Source organism: Misgurnus anguillicaudatus, chromosome 9 (genome assembly GCF_027580225.2).
Source record: "Misgurnus anguillicaudatus chromosome 9, ASM2758022v2, whole genome shotgun sequence".
NCBI classification, from domain to species: Eukaryota; Metazoa; Chordata; class Actinopteri; order Cypriniformes; family Cobitidae; genus Misgurnus; species Misgurnus anguillicaudatus.
In genome coordinates, this window is record NC_073345.2 from 10,502,076 (window position 1) to 10,519,396 (window position 17,321).

The 17,321-nt window shown below is 45.3% G+C and overlaps 27 non-coding genes across 27 annotated transcripts; all 27 read left to right on the forward strand.

Moving 5' to 3' along the window:
• Positions 1-187: 187 nt before the first annotated feature.
• trnat-ugu (transfer RNA threonine (anticodon UGU)) lies at positions 188-261 on the forward strand. Its single transcript has one exon. It is a non-coding gene; the product is annotated as a tRNA-Thr (tRNA).
• A 97-nt stretch (positions 262-358) lies between these two features.
• trnat-cgu (transfer RNA threonine (anticodon CGU)) lies at positions 359-432 on the forward strand. The gene has a single exon. It is a non-coding gene; the product is annotated as a tRNA-Thr (tRNA).
• A 1,140-nt stretch (positions 433-1,572) lies between these two features.
• trnar-ucu (transfer RNA arginine (anticodon UCU)) lies at positions 1,573-1,662 on the forward strand. The gene is given in 2 exon segments: positions 1,573-1,609; positions 1,627-1,662. It is a non-coding gene; the product is annotated as a tRNA-Arg (tRNA).
• A 101-nt stretch (positions 1,663-1,763) lies between these two features.
• Positions 1,764-1,837, forward strand: trnat-agu (transfer RNA threonine (anticodon AGU)). Its single transcript has one exon. It is a non-coding gene; the product is annotated as a tRNA-Thr (tRNA).
• Positions 1,838-2,285: 448 nt separating this feature from the next.
• Positions 2,286-2,359, forward strand: trnat-ugu (transfer RNA threonine (anticodon UGU)). Its single transcript has one exon. It is a non-coding gene; the product is annotated as a tRNA-Thr (tRNA).
• A 97-nt stretch (positions 2,360-2,456) lies between these two features.
• On the forward strand, positions 2,457-2,530 carry trnat-cgu (transfer RNA threonine (anticodon CGU)). The gene has a single exon. It is a non-coding gene; the product is annotated as a tRNA-Thr (tRNA).
• Positions 2,531-3,664: 1,134 nt separating this feature from the next.
• On the forward strand, positions 3,665-3,754 carry trnar-ucu (transfer RNA arginine (anticodon UCU)). The gene is given in 2 exon segments: positions 3,665-3,701; positions 3,719-3,754. It is a non-coding gene; the product is annotated as a tRNA-Arg (tRNA).
• Positions 3,755-3,855: 101 nt separating this feature from the next.
• trnat-agu (transfer RNA threonine (anticodon AGU)) lies at positions 3,856-3,929 on the forward strand. The gene has a single exon. It is a non-coding gene; the product is annotated as a tRNA-Thr (tRNA).
• Positions 3,930-4,378: 449 nt separating this feature from the next.
• Positions 4,379-4,452, forward strand: trnat-ugu (transfer RNA threonine (anticodon UGU)). The gene has a single exon. It is a non-coding gene; the product is annotated as a tRNA-Thr (tRNA).
• A 97-nt stretch (positions 4,453-4,549) lies between these two features.
• Positions 4,550-4,623, forward strand: trnat-cgu (transfer RNA threonine (anticodon CGU)). The gene has a single exon. It is a non-coding gene; the product is annotated as a tRNA-Thr (tRNA).
• Positions 4,624-5,763: 1,140 nt separating this feature from the next.
• On the forward strand, positions 5,764-5,853 carry trnar-ucu (transfer RNA arginine (anticodon UCU)). Its single transcript is given in 2 exon segments — positions 5,764-5,800; positions 5,818-5,853. It is a non-coding gene; the product is annotated as a tRNA-Arg (tRNA).
• Positions 5,854-5,954: 101 nt separating this feature from the next.
• trnat-agu (transfer RNA threonine (anticodon AGU)) lies at positions 5,955-6,028 on the forward strand. The gene has a single exon. It is a non-coding gene; the product is annotated as a tRNA-Thr (tRNA).
• A 449-nt stretch (positions 6,029-6,477) lies between these two features.
• Positions 6,478-6,551, forward strand: trnat-ugu (transfer RNA threonine (anticodon UGU)). Its single transcript has one exon. It is a non-coding gene; the product is annotated as a tRNA-Thr (tRNA).
• A 97-nt stretch (positions 6,552-6,648) lies between these two features.
• trnat-cgu (transfer RNA threonine (anticodon CGU)) lies at positions 6,649-6,722 on the forward strand. The gene has a single exon. It is a non-coding gene; the product is annotated as a tRNA-Thr (tRNA).
• A 1,140-nt stretch (positions 6,723-7,862) lies between these two features.
• trnar-ucu (transfer RNA arginine (anticodon UCU)) lies at positions 7,863-7,952 on the forward strand. The gene is given in 2 exon segments: positions 7,863-7,899; positions 7,917-7,952. It is a non-coding gene; the product is annotated as a tRNA-Arg (tRNA).
• Positions 7,953-8,053: 101 nt separating this feature from the next.
• trnat-agu (transfer RNA threonine (anticodon AGU)) lies at positions 8,054-8,127 on the forward strand. Its single transcript has one exon. It is a non-coding gene; the product is annotated as a tRNA-Thr (tRNA).
• Positions 8,128-8,575: 448 nt separating this feature from the next.
• trnat-ugu (transfer RNA threonine (anticodon UGU)) lies at positions 8,576-8,649 on the forward strand. The gene has a single exon. It is a non-coding gene; the product is annotated as a tRNA-Thr (tRNA).
• Positions 8,650-8,746: 97 nt separating this feature from the next.
• Positions 8,747-8,820, forward strand: trnat-cgu (transfer RNA threonine (anticodon CGU)). Its single transcript has one exon. It is a non-coding gene; the product is annotated as a tRNA-Thr (tRNA).
• A 1,418-nt stretch (positions 8,821-10,238) lies between these two features.
• trnat-cgu (transfer RNA threonine (anticodon CGU)) lies at positions 10,239-10,312 on the forward strand. Its single transcript has one exon. It is a non-coding gene; the product is annotated as a tRNA-Thr (tRNA).
• Positions 10,313-11,730: 1,418 nt separating this feature from the next.
• On the forward strand, positions 11,731-11,804 carry trnat-cgu (transfer RNA threonine (anticodon CGU)). The gene has a single exon. It is a non-coding gene; the product is annotated as a tRNA-Thr (tRNA).
• A 1,141-nt stretch (positions 11,805-12,945) lies between these two features.
• trnar-ucu (transfer RNA arginine (anticodon UCU)) lies at positions 12,946-13,035 on the forward strand. Its single transcript is given in 2 exon segments — positions 12,946-12,982; positions 13,000-13,035. It is a non-coding gene; the product is annotated as a tRNA-Arg (tRNA).
• A 101-nt stretch (positions 13,036-13,136) lies between these two features.
• Positions 13,137-13,210, forward strand: trnat-agu (transfer RNA threonine (anticodon AGU)). Its single transcript has one exon. It is a non-coding gene; the product is annotated as a tRNA-Thr (tRNA).
• Positions 13,211-13,659: 449 nt separating this feature from the next.
• On the forward strand, positions 13,660-13,733 carry trnat-ugu (transfer RNA threonine (anticodon UGU)). Its single transcript has one exon. It is a non-coding gene; the product is annotated as a tRNA-Thr (tRNA).
• Positions 13,734-15,044: 1,311 nt separating this feature from the next.
• On the forward strand, positions 15,045-15,134 carry trnar-ucu (transfer RNA arginine (anticodon UCU)). Its single transcript is given in 2 exon segments — positions 15,045-15,081; positions 15,099-15,134. It is a non-coding gene; the product is annotated as a tRNA-Arg (tRNA).
• A 101-nt stretch (positions 15,135-15,235) lies between these two features.
• Positions 15,236-15,309, forward strand: trnat-agu (transfer RNA threonine (anticodon AGU)). Its single transcript has one exon. It is a non-coding gene; the product is annotated as a tRNA-Thr (tRNA).
• A 449-nt stretch (positions 15,310-15,758) lies between these two features.
• On the forward strand, positions 15,759-15,832 carry trnat-ugu (transfer RNA threonine (anticodon UGU)). The gene has a single exon. It is a non-coding gene; the product is annotated as a tRNA-Thr (tRNA).
• Positions 15,833-17,143: 1,311 nt separating this feature from the next.
• Positions 17,144-17,233, forward strand: trnar-ucu (transfer RNA arginine (anticodon UCU)). The gene is given in 2 exon segments: positions 17,144-17,180; positions 17,198-17,233. It is a non-coding gene; the product is annotated as a tRNA-Arg (tRNA).
• The last annotated feature ends 88 nt before the right edge of the window (positions 17,234-17,321 follow it).

Consider the following 17,321-nt stretch of genomic DNA (forward strand, 5'->3'; position numbering starts at 1 on the left):
TGTTAAATAAGGAGACATCTAAAACTTTCTGGGAGCGGGTGCCCGAGGACCAGGGTTGGGAAACACTGACCTAGACGATGGGCAAAACTTTCCAGAAAACTTGCAAATGGACCATTCCAGTTTTTTGAAACTCTTTAGCCTAAAGCCTTCATTGATAAGACTTGACTCTGTCAGCTTGTCCTGTGAGGGCGCCATGGCTTAGCTGGTCAAAGCGCCTGTCTTGTAAACAGGAGATCCTGGGTTCAAATCCCAGTGGTGCCTTCTGTAAGTGGTCGTGGTCTCTTACCCCCACTCAGTCGTTTTCTTTGTCAGATTGTTGTATCTCTTCACACTGTGACTCACACTCTCACATAGCGTAGGCGCTGTGGCTTAGTTGGTTAAAGCGCCTGTCTCGTAAACAGGAGGTCCTGGGTTCGAATCCCAGCGGTGCCTTTAGTCTGTGGCCAGCTAAGTGCTGCCTTTGACGGATGAAGTGCAACCCCCTTGATAATTCAAGGTTCTTATGAGAGCTCTCGTAACGTTCTGATAGTTTTGCTAAATGACCAATCCAATTCATGGACACTCATAAGCCTTCACTGATAGGACTTAATTCCTTAAGCAAACCCTGTTAGGGCACTATGGCTTGTGCCTGGCTTTAGGCTCAAGGGTGCCCATGGCCATAGCACCTGCCTTGTGGAGAAAAGGTTCTGGGTTCAAATCCCAGTGATACCTTCCATCAATAATTGTAGGCTTTGGGCTTAATTAAAGGCGGAAGGGTCTACGGTTATATTTGTGTTTCTTATACCTGTCTATATTAAAAGATAGTTTGAAAATTTTAGGATGCCCTGACGTAGGTGTAAATGTCCATGTCTTGTCAACAAATTGTTCAAACCCAGCCATTCCTTCTTTTCTGCGGCTCCGCTCTCCGGTTTACATGGAAGGCAGAAGGTTCCAGGAGAAAATATGACTGACATGTTGCCGTTTTGAATAGACTTGAAGCCATGTGACGCTAGGGTGCCCAGTAACAACTGGTCAAAGAGCCTATCTTGTCAACAGACTGTTCAAATCCACGCCATGCCTTTCTTTCAACGGCTGTGCTTTCCGATCTACATTAAAGGAAGGAGGTCTACAGGGAAATCCAACTTTCTTGTACTTGGCTTTATTCAAATAATGCTATGCAATTTTAGGATGCCCTGGCATAGCTGTGCAGTTATAATGTCTTGTAAACAGATTGTTCAAATCCCGGGATTCCATCATTTCAGCGGCTGTTCTCTCTGGTCTACATGAAAGGCAGGAGGTCCCGTAGTAGGGAACATGAAAGACTTGTTTGCGTTTTCAAAAGATCCAAAGACTTGTGACGTTAGGTTTCACAGCATTAGCTGGTCAAAGCGCCTGTCCTTTAATCTGGAGGTCCTGAAATCGGATCCTAGAACTGCCTCCCATTTGACAATTGTGCTCACTGTCATATGTAAAGAGCAGGAGGTACAAATAGTGACTGTTACTCTTGGGCTTAAATATACAAAAGCTAATAATAATACTTTAAATCTGTTTTCCTCCAGGATTATGTGCAAAACATCAAGGGGCTTTGCTATTGGCTCTGTGGCGCAATGGATAGCGCATTGGACTTCTAGATTATGAAACGAAGCGATTCAAAGGTTGTGGGTTCGAGTCCCACCAGAGTCGTAGCCTTTTAGCTCTGATGGCCCTTCTTCACGGTTTTCTTCTCACATTGTTCTATCTGCTCATACTTTGACTGTCCGTTCCGCAAGCCACTGGAGCAAGGTGGCGCCGTGGCTTAGTTGGTTAAAGTGCCTGTCTAGTAAACAGGAGGTCCTGGGTTCGAATCCCAGCGGTGCCTTTAGCTTGTTGCCAGCTATGGTCTAATTCTGTGGCTCTTTCTCAGCTGATATGTGCTACGTCCCGATAATTCATGGTTGTTGTGACAGCTGTCTCTTTTTAGTGAAAAGACCTAGCCAGTGTTTCCCAATCCTGGTCCTCGGGCACCCCCTCCCAGAAAGTTTTAGATGTCTCCTTATTTAAAACACCTGATTCAACTCATCAGCCTCTTTCCAAAATGGTAAACATATGTCCCTAACAAGCTGATGAGTTAATTCAGGTGTGTTAAATAAGGAGACATCTAAAACTTTCTGGGAGGGGGTGCCCGAGGACCAGGGTTGGGAAACACTGACCTAGACGATGGGCAAAACTTTCCAGAAAACTTGCAAATGGACCATTCCAGTTTTTTGAAACTCTTTAGCCTAAAGCCTTCATTGATAAGACTTGACTCCGTCAGCTTGTCCTGTGAGGGCGCCATGGCTTAGCTGGTCAAAGCGCCTGTCTTGTAAACAGGAGATCCTGGGTTCAAATCCCAGTGGTGCCTTCTGTAAGTGGTCGTGGTCTCTTACCCCTACTCAGTCGTTTTCTTTGTCAGATTGTTGTATCTCTTCACACTGTGACTCACCCTCTCACATAGCGTAGGTGCTGTGGCTTAGTTGGTTAAAGCGCCTGTCTCGTAAACAGGAGGTCCTGGGTTCGAATCCCAGCGGTGCCTTTAGTCTGTGGCCAGCTAAGTGCTGTCTTTGACGGATGAAGTGCAACCCCCTTGATAATTCAAGGTTCTTATGAGAGCTCTTGTAACGTTCTGATAGTTTTGCTAAATGACCAATCCAATTCATAGACACTCATAAGCCTTCACTGATAGGACTTAATTCCTTAAGCAAACCCTGTTAGGGCACTATGGCTTGGCTTTAGGCTCAAGGGTGCCCATGGCCATAGCACCTGCCTTGTGGAGAAAAGCTTCTGGGTTCAAATCCCAGTGGTACCTTCCATCAATAATTGTAGGCTTTGGGCTTAATTAAAGGCGGAAGGGTCTACGGTTATATTTGTGTTTCTTATACCTGTCTTTATTAAAAGATAGTTTGAAAATTTTAGGATGCCCTGACGTAGGTGTAAATGTCCATGTCTTGTCAACAAATTGTTCAAACCCAGCCATTCCTTCTTTTCTGCGGCTCCGCTCTCCGGTTTACATGGAAGGCAGAAGGTTCCAGGAGAAAATATGACTGACATGTTGCCGTTTTGAATAGACTTGAAGCCATGTGACGTTAGGGTGCCCAGTAACAACTGGTCAAAGAGCCTATCTTGTCAACAGACTGTTCAAATCCACGCCATGCCTTTCTTTCAACGGCTGTGCTTTCCGATCTACATTAAAGGAAGGAGGTCTACAGTGAAATCCAACTTTCTTGTACTTGGCTTTATTCAAATAATGCTATGCAATTTTAGGATGCCCTGGCATAGCTGTGCAGTTATCATGTCTTGTAAACAGATTGTTCAAATCCCGGGATTCCATCATTTCAGCGGCTGTTCTCTCTGGTCTACATGAAAGGCAGGAGGTCCCGTAGTAGGGAACATGAAAGACTTGTTTGCGTTTTCAAAAGATCCAAAGACTTGTGACGTTAGGTTTCACAGCATTAGCTGGTCAAAGCGCCTGTCCTTTAATCTGGAGGTCCTGAAATCGGATCCCAGAACTGCCTCCCATTTGACAATTGTGCTCACTGTCATATGTAAAGAGCAGGAGGTACAAATAGTGACTGTAACTCTTGGGCTTAAATATACAAAAGCTCATAATAATACTTTAAATCTGTCTTCCTCCAGGATTATGTGCAAAACATCAAGGGGCTTTGCTGTTGGCTCTGTGGCGCAATGGATAGCGCATTGGACTTCTAGATTATGAAACGAAGCGATTCAAAGGTTGTGGGTTCGAGTCCCACCAGAGTCGTAGCCTTTTAGCTCTGATGGCCCTTCTTCACGGTTTTCTTCTCACATTGTTCTATCTGCTCATACTTTGACTGTCCGTTCCGCAAGCCACTGGAGGAAGGTGGCGCCGTGGCTTAGTTGGTTAAAGTGCCTGTCTAGTAAACAGGAGATCCTGGGTTCGAATCCCAGCGGTGCCTTTAGCTTGTTGCCAGCTATGGTCTAATTCTGTGGCTCTTTCTCAGTTGATATGTGCTACGTCCCGATAATTCATGGTTGTTGCGACAGCTGTCTCTTTTTAGTGAAAAGACCTAGACCAGTGTTTCCCAATCCTGGTCCTCGGGCACCCCCTCCCAGAAAGTTTTAGATGTCTCCTTATTTAAAACACCTGATTCGACTCATCAGCCTCCTTCCAAAATGGTAAACATGTGTCCCTAACAAGCTGATGAGTTAATTCAGGTGTGTTAAATAAGGAGACATCTAAAACTTTCTGGGAGCGGGTGCCCGAGGACCAGGGTTGGGAAACACTGACCTAGACGATGGGCAAAACTTTCCAGAAAACTTGCAAATGGACCATTCCAGTTTTTTGAAACTCTTTAGCCTAAAGCCTTCATTGATAAGACTTGACTCTGTCAGCTTGTCCTGTGAGGGCGCCATGGCTTAGCTGGTCAAAGCGCCTGTCTTGTAAACAGGAGATCCTGGGTTCAAATCCCAGTGGTGCCTTCTGTAAGTGGTCGTGGTCTCTTACCCCCACTCAGTCGTTTTCTTTGTCAGATTGTTGTATCTCTTCACACTGTGACTCACACTCTCACATAGCGTAGGCGCTGTGGCTTAGTTGGTTAAAGCGCCTGTCTCGTAAACAGGAGGTCCTGGGTTTGAATCCCAGCGGTGCCTTTAGTCTGTGGCCAGCTAAGTGCTGCCTTTGACGGATGAAGTGCAACCCCCTTGATAATTCAAGGTTCTTATGAGAGCTCTCGTAACGTTCTGATAGTTTTGCTAAATGACCAATCCAATTCATGGACACTCATAAGCCTTCACTGATAGGACTTAATTCCTTAAGCAAACCCTGTTAGGGCACTATGGCTTGTGCCTGGCTTTAGGCTCAAGGGTGCCCATGGCCATAGCACCTGCCTTGTGGAGAAAAGGTTCTGGGTTCAAATCCCAGTGGTACCTTCCATCAATAATTGTAGGCTTTGGGCTTAATTAAAGGCGGAAGGGTCTACGGTTATATTTGTGTTTCTTATACCTGTCTATATTAAAAGATAGTTTGAAAATTTTAGGATGCCCTGACGTAGGTGTAAATGTCCATGTCTTGTCAACAAATTGTTCAAACCCAGCCATTCCTTCTTTTCTGCGGCTCCGCTCTCCGGTTTACATGGAAGGCAGAAGGTTCCAGGAGAAAATATGACTGACATGTTGCCGTTTTGAATAGACTTGAAGCCATGTGACGTTAGGGTGCCCAGTAACAACTGGTCAAAGAGCCTATCTTGTCAACAGACTGTTCAAATCCACGCCATGCCTTTCTTTCACCGGCTGTGCTTTCCGATCTACATTAAAGGAAGGAGGTCTACAGGGAAATCCAACTTTCTTGTACTTGGCTTTATTCAAATAATGCTATGCAATTTTAGGATGCCCTGGCATAGCTGTGCAGTTATCATGTCTTGTAAACAGATTGTTCAAATCCCGGGATTCCATCATTTCAGCGGCTGTTCTCTCTGGTCTACATGAAAGGCAGGAGGTCCCGTAGTAGGGAACATGAAAGACTTGTTTGCGTTTTCAAAAGATCCAAAGACTTGTGACGTTAGGTTTCACAACATTAGCTGGTCAAAGCGCCTGTCCTTTAATCTGGAGGTCCTGAAATCGGATCCTAGAACTGCCTCCCATTTGACAATTGTGCTCACTGTCATATGTAAAGAGCAGGAGGTACAAATAGTGACTGTAACTCTTGGGCTTAAATATACAAAAGCTCATAATAATACTTTAAATCTGTCTTCCTCCAGGATTATGTGCAAAACATCAAGGGGCTTTGCTGTTGGCTCTGTGGCGCAATGGATAGCGCATTGGACTTCTAGATTATGAAACGAAGCGATTCAAAGGTTGTGGGTTCGAGTCCCACCAGAGTCGTAGACTTTTAGCTCTGATGGCCCTTCTTCACGGTTTTCTTCTCACATTGTTCTATCTGCTCATACTTTGACTGTCCGTTCCGCAAGCCACTGGAGGAAGGTGGCGCCGTGGCTTAGTTGGTTAAAGTGCCTGTCTAGTAAACAGGAGATCCTGGGTTCGAATCCCAGCGGTGCCTTTAGCTTGTTGCCAGCTATGGTCTAATTCTGTGGCTCTTTCTCAGTTGATATGTGCTACGTCCCGATAATTCATGGTTGTTGCGACAGCTGTCTCTTTTTAGTGAAAAGACCTAGACCAGTGTTTCCCAATCCTGGTCCTCGGGCACCCCCTCCCAGAAAGTTTTAGATGTCTCCTTATTTAAAACACCTGATTCGACTCATCAGCCTCCTTCCAAAATGGTAAACATGTGTCCCTAACAAGCTGATGAGTTAATTCAGGTGTGTTAAATAAGGAGACATCTAAAACTTTCTGGGAGCGGGTGCCCGAGGACCAGGGTTGGGAAACACTGACCTAGACGATGGGCAAAACTTTCCAGAAAACTTGCAAATGGACCATTCCAGTTTTTTGAAACTCTTTAGCCTAAAGCCTTCATTGATAAGACTTGACTCTGTCAGCTTGTCCTGTGAGGGCGCCATGGCTTAGCTGGTCAAAGCGCCTGTCTTGTAAACAGGAGATCCTGGGTTCAAATCCCAGTGATGCCTTCTGTAAGTGGTCGTGGTCTCTTACCCCCACTCAGTCGTTTTCTTTGTCAGATTGTTGTATCTCTTCACACTGTGACTCACACTCTCACATAGCGTAGGCGCTGTGGCTTAGTTGGTTAAAGCGCCTGTCTCGTAAACAGGAGGTCCTGGGTTCGAATCCCAGCGGTGCCTTTAGTCTGTGGCCAGCTAAGTGCTGCCTTTGACGGATGAAGTGCAACCCCCTTGATAATTCAAGGTTCTTATGAGAGCTCTCGTAACGTTCTGATAGTTTTGCTAAATGACCAATCCAATTCATGGACACTCATAAGCCTTCACTGATAGGACTTAATTCCTTAAGCAAACCCTGTTAGGGCACTATGGCTTGTGCCTGGCTTTAGGCTCAAGGGTGCCCATGGCCATAGCACCTGCCTTGTGGAGAAAAGGTTCTGGGTTCAAATCCCAGTGATACCTTCCATCAATAATTGTAGGCTTTGGGCTTAATTAAAGGCGGAAGGGTCTACGGTTATATTTGTGTTTCTTATACCTGTCTATATTAAAAGATAGTTTGAAAATTTTAGGATGCCCTGACGTAGGTGTAAATGTCCATGTCTTGTCAACAAATTGTTCAAACCCAGCCATTCCTTCTTTTCTGCGGCTCCGCTCTCCGGTTTACATGGAAGGCAGAAGGTTCCAGGAGAAAATATGACTGACATGTTGCCGTTTTGAATAGACTTGAAGCCATGTGACGCTAGGGTGCCCAGTAACAACTGGTCAAAGAGCCTATCTTGTCAACAGACTGTTCAAATCCACGCCATGCCTTTCTTTCAACGGCTGTGCTTTCCGATCTACATTAAAGGAAGGAGGTCTACAGGGAAATCCAACTTTCTTGTACTTGGCTTTATTCAAATAATGCTATGCAATTTTAGGATGCCCTGGCATAGCTGTGCAGTTATAATGTCTTGTAAACAGATTGTTCAAATCCCGGGATTCCATCATTTCAGCGGCTGTTCTCTCTGGTCTACATGAAAGGCAGGAGGTCCCGTAGTAGGGAACATGAAAGACTTGTTTGCGTTTTCAAAAGATCCAAAGACTTGTGACGTTAGGTTTCACAGCATTAGCTGGTCAAAGCGCCTGTCCTTTAATCTGGAGGTCCTGAAATCGGATCCTAGAACTGCCTCCCATTTGACAATTGTGCTCACTGTCATATGTAAAGAGCAGGAGGTACAAATAGTGACTGTTACTCTTGGGCTTAAATATACAAAAGCTAATAATAATACTTTAAATCTGTTTTCCTCCAGGATTATGTGCAAAACATCAAGGGGCTTTGCTATTGGCTCTGTGGCGCAATGGATAGCGCATTGGACTTCTAGATTATGAAACGAAGCGATTCAAAGGTTGTGGGTTCGAGTCCCACCAGAGTCGTAGCCTTTTAGCTCTGATGGCCCTTCTTCACGGTTTTCTTCTCACATTGTTCTATCTGCTCATACTTTGACTGTCCGTTCCGCAAGCCACTGGAGCAAGGTGGCGCCGTGGCTTAGTTGGTTAAAGTGCCTGTCTAGTAAACAGGAGGTCCTGGGTTCGAATCCCAGCGGTGCCTTTAGCTTGTTGCCAGCTATGGTCTAATTCTGTGGCTCTTTCTCAGCTGATATGTGCTACGTCCCGATAATTCATGGTTGTTGTGACAGCTGTCTCTTTTTAGTGAAAAGACCTAGCCAGTGTTTCCCAATCCTGGTCCTCGGGCACCCCCTCCCAGAAAGTTTTAGATGTCTCCTTATTTAAAACACCTGATTCAACTCATCAGCCTCTTTCCAAAATGGTAAACATATGTCCCTAACAAGCTGATGAGTTAATTCAGGTGTGTTAAATAAGGAGACATCTAAAACTTTCTGGGAGGGGGTGCCCGAGGACCAGGGTTGGGAAACACTGACCTAGACGATGGGCAAAACTTTCCAGAAAACTTGCAAATGGACCATTCCAGTTTTTTGAAACTCTTTAGCCTAAAGCCTTCATTGATAAGACTTGACTCCGTCAGCTTGTCCTGTGAGGGCGCCATGGCTTAGCTGGTCAAAGCGCCTGTCTTGTAAACAGGAGATCCTGGGTTCAAATCCCAGTGGTGCCTTCTGTAAGTGGTCGTGGTCTCTTACCCCTACTCAGTCGTTTTCTTTGTCAGATTGTTGTATCTCTTCACACTGTGACTCACCCTCTCACATAGCGTAGGTGCTGTGGCTTAGTTGGTTAAAGCGCCTGTCTCGTAAACAGGAGGTCCTGGGTTCGAATCCCAGCGGTGCCTTTAGTCTGTGGCCAGCTAAGTGCTGTCTTTGACGGATGAAGTGCAACCCCCTTGATAATTCAAGGTTCTTATGAGAGCTCTTGTAACGTTCTGATAGTTTTGCTAAATGACCAATCCAATTCATAGACACTCATAAGCCTTCACTGATAGGACTTAATTCCTTAAGCAAACCCTGTTAGGGCACTATGGCTTGGCTTTAGGCTCAAGGGTGCCCATGGCCATAGCACCTGCCTTGTGGAGAAAAGCTTCTGGGTTCAAATCCCAGTGGTACCTTCCATCAATAATTGTAGGCTTTGGGCTTAATTAAAGGCGGAAGGGTCTACGGTTATATTTGTGTTTCTTATACCTGTCTTTATTAAAAGATAGTTTGAAAATTTTAGGATGCCCTGACGTAGGTGTAAATGTCCATGTCTTGTCAACAAATTGTTCAAACCCAGCCATTCCTTCTTTTCTGCGGCTCCGCTCTCCGGTTTACATGGAAGGCAGAAGGTTCCAGGAGAAAATATGACTGACATGTTGCCGTTTTGAATAGACTTGAAGCCATGTGACGTTAGGGTGCCCAGTAACAACTGGTCAAAGAGCCTATCTTGTCAACAGACTGTTCAAATCCACGCCATGCCTTTCTTTCAACGGCTGTGCTTTCCGATCTACATTAAAGGAAGGAGGTCTACAGTGAAATCCAACTTTCTTGTACTTGGCTTTATTCAAATAATGCTATGCAATTTTAGGATGCCCTGGCATAGCTGTGCAGTTATCATGTCTTGTAAACAGATTGTTCAAATCCCGGGATTCCATCATTTCAGCGGCTGTTCTCTCTGGTCTACATGAAAGGCAGGAGGTCCCGTAGTAGGGAACATGAAAGACTTGTTTGCGTTTTCAAAAGATCCAAAGACTTGTGACGTTAGGTTTCACAGCATTAGCTGGTCAATCCTGGTCCTCGGGCACCCCCTCCCAGAAAGTTTTAGATGTCTCCTCATTTAAAACACCTGATTCGACTCATCAGCCTCCTTCCAAAATGGTAAACATGTGTCCCTAACAAGCTGATGAGTTAATTCAGGTGTGTTAAATAAGGAGACATCTAAAACTTTCTGGGAGGGGGTGCCCGAGGACCAGGGTTGGGAAACACTGACCTAGACGATGGGCAAAACTTTCCAGAAAACTTGCAAATGGACCATTCCAGTTTTTTGAAACTCTTTAGCCTAAAGCCTTCATTGATAAGACTTGACTCCGTCAGCTTGTCCTGTGAGGGCGCCATGGCTTAGCTGGTCAAAGCGCCTATCTTGTAAACAGGAGATCCTGGGTTCAAATCCCAGTGATGCCTTCTGTAAGTGGTCGTGGTCTCTTACCCCCACTCAGTCGTTTTCTTTGTCAGATTGTTGTATCTCTTCACACTGTGACTCACCCTCTCACATAGCGTAGGTGCTGTGGCTTAGTTGGTTAAAGCGCCTGTCTCGTAAACAGGAGGTCCTGGGTTCGAATCCCAGCGGTGCCTTTAGTCTGTGGCCAGCTAAGTGCTGTCTTTGACGGATGAAGTGCAACCCCCTTGATAATTCAAGGTTCTTATGAGAGCTCTTGTAACGTTCTGATAGTTTTGCTAAATGACCAATCCAATTCATAGACACTCATAAGCCTTCACTGATAGGACTTAATTCCTTAAGCAAACCCTGTTAGGGCACTATGGCTTGGCTTTAGGCTCAAGGGTGCCCATGGCCATAGCACCTGCCTTGTGGAGAAAAGCTTCTGGGTTCAAATCCCAGTGGTACCTTCCATCAATAATTGTAGGCTTTGGGCTTAATTAAAGGCGGAAGGGTCTACGGTTATATTTGTGTTTCTTATACCTGTCTTTATTAAAAGATAGTTTGAAAATTTTAGGATGCCCTGACGTAGGTGTAAATGTCCATGTCTTGTCAACAAATTGTTCAAACCCAGCCATTCCTTCTTTTCTGCGGCTCCGCTCTCCGGTTTACATGGAAGGCAGAAGGTTCCAGGAGAAAATATGACTGACATGTTGCCGTTTTGAATAGACTTGAAGCCATGTGACGTTAGGGTGCCCAGTAACAACTGGTCAAAGAGCCTATCTTGTCAACAGACTGTTCAAATCCACGCCATGCCTTTCTTTCAACGGCTGTGCTTTCCGATCTACATTAAAGGAAGGAGGTCTACAGTGAAATCCAACTTTCTTGTACTTGGCTTTATTCAAATAATGCTATGCAATTTTAGGATGCCCTGGCATAGCTGTGCAGTTATCATGTCTTGTAAACAGATTGTTCAAATCCCGGGATTCCATCATTTCAGCGGCTGTTCTCTCTGGTCTACATGAAAGGCAGGAGGTCCCGTAGTAGGGAACATGAAAGACTTGTTTGCGTTTTCAAAAGATCCAAAGACTTGTGACGTTAGGTTTCACAGCATTAGCTGGTCAATCCTGGTCCTCGGGCACCCCCTCCCAGAAAGTTTTAGATGTCTCCTCATTTAAAACACCTGATTCGACTCATCAGCCTCCTTCCAAAATGGTAAACATGTGTCCCTAACAAGCTGATGAGTTAATTCAGGTGTGTTAAATAAGGAGACATCTAAAACTTTCTGGGAGGGGGTGCCCGAGGACCAGGGTTGGGAAACACTGACCTAGACGATGGGCAAAACTTTCCAGAAAACTTGCAAATGGACCATTCCAGTTTTTTGAAACTCTTTAGCCTAAAGCCTTCATTGATAAGACTTGACTCCGTCAGCTTGTCCTGTGAGGGCGCCATGGCTTAGCTGGTCAAAGCGCCTATCTTGTAAACAGGAGATCCTGGGTTCAAATCCCAGTGATGCCTTCTGTAAGTGGTCGTGGTCTCTTACCCCCACTCAGTCGTTTTCTTTGTCAGATTGTTGTATCTCTTCACACTGTGACTCACCCTCTCACATAGCGTAGGCGCTGTGGCTTAGTTGGTTAAAGCACCTGTCTCGTAAACAGGAGGTCCTGGGTTCGAATCCCAGCGGTGCCTTTAGTCTGTGGCCAGCTAAGTGCTGTCTTTGACGGATGAAGTGCAACCCCCTTGATAATGCAAGGTTCTTATGAGAGCTCTCGTAACGTTCTGATAGTTTTGCTAAATGACCAATCCAATTCATGGACACTCATAAGCCTTCACTGATAGGACTTAATTCCTTAAGCAAACCCTGTTAGGGCACTATGGCTTGTGCCTGGCTTTAGGCTCAAGGGTGCCCATGGCCATAGCACCTGCCTTGTGGAGAAAAGGTTCTGGGTTCAAATCCCAGTGGTACCTTCCATCAATAATTGTAGGCTTTGGGCTTAATTAAAGGCGCAAGGGTCTACGGTTATATTTGTGTTTCTTATACCCGTCTATATTAAAAGATAGTTTGCAAATTTTAGGATGCCCTGACGTAGGTGTAAATGTCCATGTCTTGTCAACAAATTGTTCAAAACCCAGCGATTCCTTCTTTTCTGCGGCTCCGCTCTCCGGCTTACATGGAAGGCAGAAGGTTCCAGAAGAAAATATGACTGACATGTTGCCGTTTTGAATAGACTTGAAGCCATGTGACGTTAGGGTGCCCAGTAACAACTGGTCAAATAGCCTATCTTGTCAACAGACTGTTCAAATCCACGCCATGCTTTTCTTTCAACGGCTGTGCTTTCCGATCTACATTAAAGGAAGGAGGTCTACAGGGAAATCCAACTTTCTTGTACTTGGCTTTATTCAAATAATGCCATGCAATTTTAGGATGCCCTGGCATAGCTGTGCAGTTATCATGTCTTGTAAACAGATTGTTCAAATCCCGGGATTCCATCATTTCAGCGGCTGTTCTCTCTGGTCTACATAAAAGGCAGGAGGTCCTGTAGTAGGGAACATGAAAGACTTGTTTGCGTTTTCAAAAGATCCAAAGACTTGTGACGTTAGGTTTCACAGCATTAGCTGGTCAAAGCGCCTGTCCTTTAATCTGGAGGTCCTGAAATCGGAGCCCAGAACTGCCTCCCATTTGACAATTGTGCTCACCGTCATATGTAAAGAGCAGGAGGTACAAATAGTGACTGTAACTCTTGGGCTTAAATATACAAAAGCTAATAATAATACTTTAAATCTGTCTTCCTCCACGATTGTGTGCAAAACATCACGGGGGTTTGCTATTGGCTCTGTGGCGCAATGGATAGCGCATTGGACTTCTAGATTATGAAACGAAGCGATTCAAAGGTTGTGGGTTCGAGTCCCACCAGAGTCGTAGCCTTTTAGCTCTGATGGCCCTTCTTCACGGTTTTCTTCTCACATTGTTGTATCTGCTCATACTTTGACTGTCCGTTCCGCAAGCCACTGGAGGAAGGTGGCGCCGTGGCTTAGTTGGTTAAAGTGCCTGTCTAGTAAACAGGAGATCCTGGGTTCGAATCCCAGCGGTGCCTTTAGCTTGTTGCCAGCTTTGGTCTAACTCTGTGGCTCTTTCTCAGTTGATATGCGCTACGTCCCGATAATTCATGGTTGTTGCGACAGCTGTCTCTTTTCAGTGAAAAGACCTAGACCAGTGTTTCCCAATCCTGGTCCTCGGGCACCCCCTCCCAGAAAGTTTTAGATGTCTCCTTATTTAAAACACCTGATTCGACTCATCAGCCTCCTTCCAAAATGGTAAACATGTGTCCCTAACAAGGTGATGAGTTAATTCAGGTGTGTTAAATAAGGAGACATCTAAAACTTTCTGGGAGGGGGTGCCCGAGGACCAGGGTTGGAAAGCACTGACCTAGACGATGGGCAAAACTTTCCAGAAAACTTGCAAATGGACCATTCCAGTTCTTTGAAACTCTTTAGCCTAAAGCCTTCATTGATAAGACTTGACTCCGTCAGCTTGTCCTGTGAGGGCGCCATGGCTTAGCTGGTCAAAGCGCCTGTCTTGTAAACAGGAGATCCTGGGTTCAAATCCCAGTGGTGCCTTCTGCAAGTGGTCGTGGTCTCTAACCCCCACTCAGTTGTTTTCTTTGTCAGATTGTAGTATCTCTTCACACTGTGACTCACCCTCTCACATAGCGTAGGCGCTGTGGCTTAGTTGGTTAAAGCGCCTGTTTGTAAACAGGAGGTCCTGGGTTCGAATCCCAGCGGTGCCTTTAGTCTGTGGCCAGCTAAGTGCTGTCTTTGACGGATGAAGTGCAACCCCCTTGATAATTCAAGGTTCTTATGAGAGCTCTCATAACGTTCTGATAGTTTTGCTAAATGACCAATCCAATTCATGGACACTCATAAGCCTTCACTGATAGAACTTAATTCCTTAAGCAAACCCTGTTAGGGCACTATGGCTTGTGCCTGGCTTTAGGCTCAAGGGTGCCCATGGCCATAGCACCTGCCTTGTGGAGAAAAGGTTCTGGGTTCAAATCCCAGTGGTACCTTCCATCAATAATTGTAGGCTTTGGGCTTAATTAAAGGCGCAAGGGTCTACGGTTATATTTGTGTTTCTTATACCTGTCTATATTAAAAGATAGTTTGCAAATTTTAGGATGCCCTGACGTAGGTGTAAATGTCCATGTCTTGTCAACAAATTGTTCAAAACCCAGCGATTCCTTCTTTTCTGCGGCTCCGCTCTCCGGTTTTCATGGAAGGCAGAAGGTTCCAGGAGAAAATATGACTGACATGTTGCCGTTTTGAATAGACTTGAAGCCATGTGACGTTAGGGTGCCCAGTAACAACTGGTCAAAGAGCCTATCTTGTCAACAGACTGTTCAAATCCACGCCATGCCTTTCTTTCAACGGCTGTGCTTTCCGATCTACATTAAAGGAAGGAGGTCTACAGGGAAATCCAACTTTCTTGTACTTGGCTTTATTCAAATAATGCCATGCAATTTTAGGATGCCCTGGCATAGCTGTGCAGTTATCATGTCTTGTAAACAGATTGTTCAAATCCCGGGATTCCATCATTTCAGCGGCTGTTCTCTCTGGTCTACATGAAAGGCAGGAGGTCCCGTAGTAGGGAACATGAAAGACTTGTTTGCGTTTTCAAAAGATCCAAAGACTTGTGACGTTAGGTTTCACAGCATTAGCTGGTCAAAGCGCCTGTCCTTTAATCTGGAGGTCCTGAAATCGGAGCCCAGAACTGCCTCCCATTTGACAATTGTGCTCACCGTCATATGTAAAGAGCAGGAGGTACAAATAGTGACTGTAACTCTTGGGCTTAAATATACAAAAGCTAATAATAATACTTTAAATCTGTCTTCCTCCACGATTGTGTGCAAAACATCACGGGGGTTTGCTATTGGCTCTGTGGCGCAATGGATAGCGCATTGGACTTCTAGATTATGAAACGAAGCGATTCAAAGGTTGTGGGTTCGAGTCCCACCAGAGTCGTAGCCTTTTAGCTCTGATGGCCCTTCTTCACGGTTTTCTTCTCACATTGTTGTATCTGCTCATACTTTGACTGTCCGTTCCGCAAGCCACTGGAGGAAGGTGGCGCCGTGGCTTAGTTGGTTAAAGTGCCTGTCTAGTAAACAGGAGATCCTGGGTTCGAATCCCAGCGGTGCCTTTAGCTTGTTGCCAGCTTTGGTCTAACTCTGTGGCTCTTTCTCAGTTGATATGCGCTACGTCCCGATAATTCATGGTTGTTGCGACAGCTGTCTCTTTTCAGTGAAAAGACCTAGACCAGTGTTTCCCAATCCTGGTCCTCGGGCACCCCCTCCCAGAAAGTTTTAGATGTCTCCTTATTTAAAACACCTGATTCGACTCATCAGCCTCCTTCCAAAATGGTAAACATGTGTCCCTAACAAGGTGATGAGTTAATTCAGGTGTGTTAAATAAGGAGACATCTAAAACTTTCTGGGAGGGGGTGCCCGAGGACCAGGGTTGGAAAGCACTGACCTAGACGATGGGCAAAACTTTCCAGAAAACTTGCAAATGGACCATTCCAGTTCTTTGAAACTCTTTAGCCTAAAGCCTTCATTGATAAGACTTGACTCCGTCAGCTTGTCCTGTGAGGGCGCCATGGCTTAGCTGGTCAAAGCGCCTGTCTTGTAAACAGGAGATCCTGGGTTCAAATCCCAGTGGTGCCTTCTGCAAGTGGTCGTGGTCTCTAACCCCCACTCAGTTGTTTTCTTTGTCAGATTGTAGTATCTCTTCACACTGTGACTCACCCTCTCACATAGCGTAGGCGCTGTGGCTTAGTTGGTTAAAGCGCCTGTTTGTAAACAGGAGGTCCTGGGTTCGAATCCCAGCGGTGCCTTTAGTCTGTGGCCAGCTAAGTGCTGTCTTTGACGGATGAAGTGCAACCCCCTTGATAATTCAAGGTTCTTATGAGAGCTCTCATAACGTTCTGATAGTTTTGCTAAATGACCAATCCAATTCATGGACACTCATAAGCCTTCACTGATAGAACTTAATTCCTTAAGCAAACCCTGTTAGGGCACTATGGCTTGTGCCTGGCTTTAGGCTCAAGGGTGCCCATGGCCATAGCACCTGCCTTGTGGAGAAAAGGTTCTGGGTTCAAATCCCAGTGGTACCTTCCATCAATAATTGTAGGCTTTGGGCTTAATTAAAGGCGCAAGGGTCTACGGTTATATTTGTGTTTCTTATACCTGTCTATATTAAAAGATAGTTTGCAAATTTTAGGATGCCCTGACGTAGGTGTAAATGTCCATGTCTTGTCAACAAATTGTTCAAAACCCAGCGATTCCTTCTTTTCTGCGGCTCCGCTCTCCGGTTTTCATGGAAGGCAGAAGGTTCCAGGAGAAAATATGACTGACATGTTGCCGTTTTGAATAGACTTGAAGCCATGTGACGTTAGGGTGCCCAGTAACAACTGGTCAAAGAGCCTATCTTGTCAACAGACTGTTCAAATCCACGCCATGCCTTTCTTTCAACGGCTGTGCTTTCCGATCTACATTAAAGGAAGGAGGTCTACAGGGAAATCCAACTTTCTTGTACTTGGCTTTATTCAAATAATGCCATGCAATTTTAGGATGCCCTGGCATAGCTGTGCAGTTATCATGTCTTGTAAACAGATTGTTCAAATCCCGGGATTCCATCATTTCAGCGGCTGTTCTCTCTGGTCTACATAAAAGGCAGGAGGTCCTGTAGTAGGGAACAGGAAAGACTTGTTTGCGTTTTCAAAAGATCCAAAGACTTGTGACGTTAGGTTTCACAGCATTAGCTGGTCAAAGCGCCTGTCCTTTAATATGGAGGTCCTGAAATCGGAGCCCAGAACTGCCTCCCATTTGACAATTGTGCTCACCGTCATATGTAAAGAGCAGGAGGTACAAATAGTGACTGTAACTCTTGGGCTTAAATATACAAAAGCTAATAATAATACTTTAAATCTGTCTTCCTCCAGGATTGTGTGCAAAACATCAAGGGGCTTTGCTATTGGCTCTGTGGCGCAATGGATAGCACATTGGACTTCTAGATTATGAAACGAAGCGATTCAAAGGTTGTGGGTTCGAGTCCCACCAGAGTCGTAGCCTTTTAGCTCTGATGGCCCTTCTTCACGGTTTTCTTCTCACATTGTTGTATCTGCTCATACTTTGACTGTCCGTTCCGCAAGCC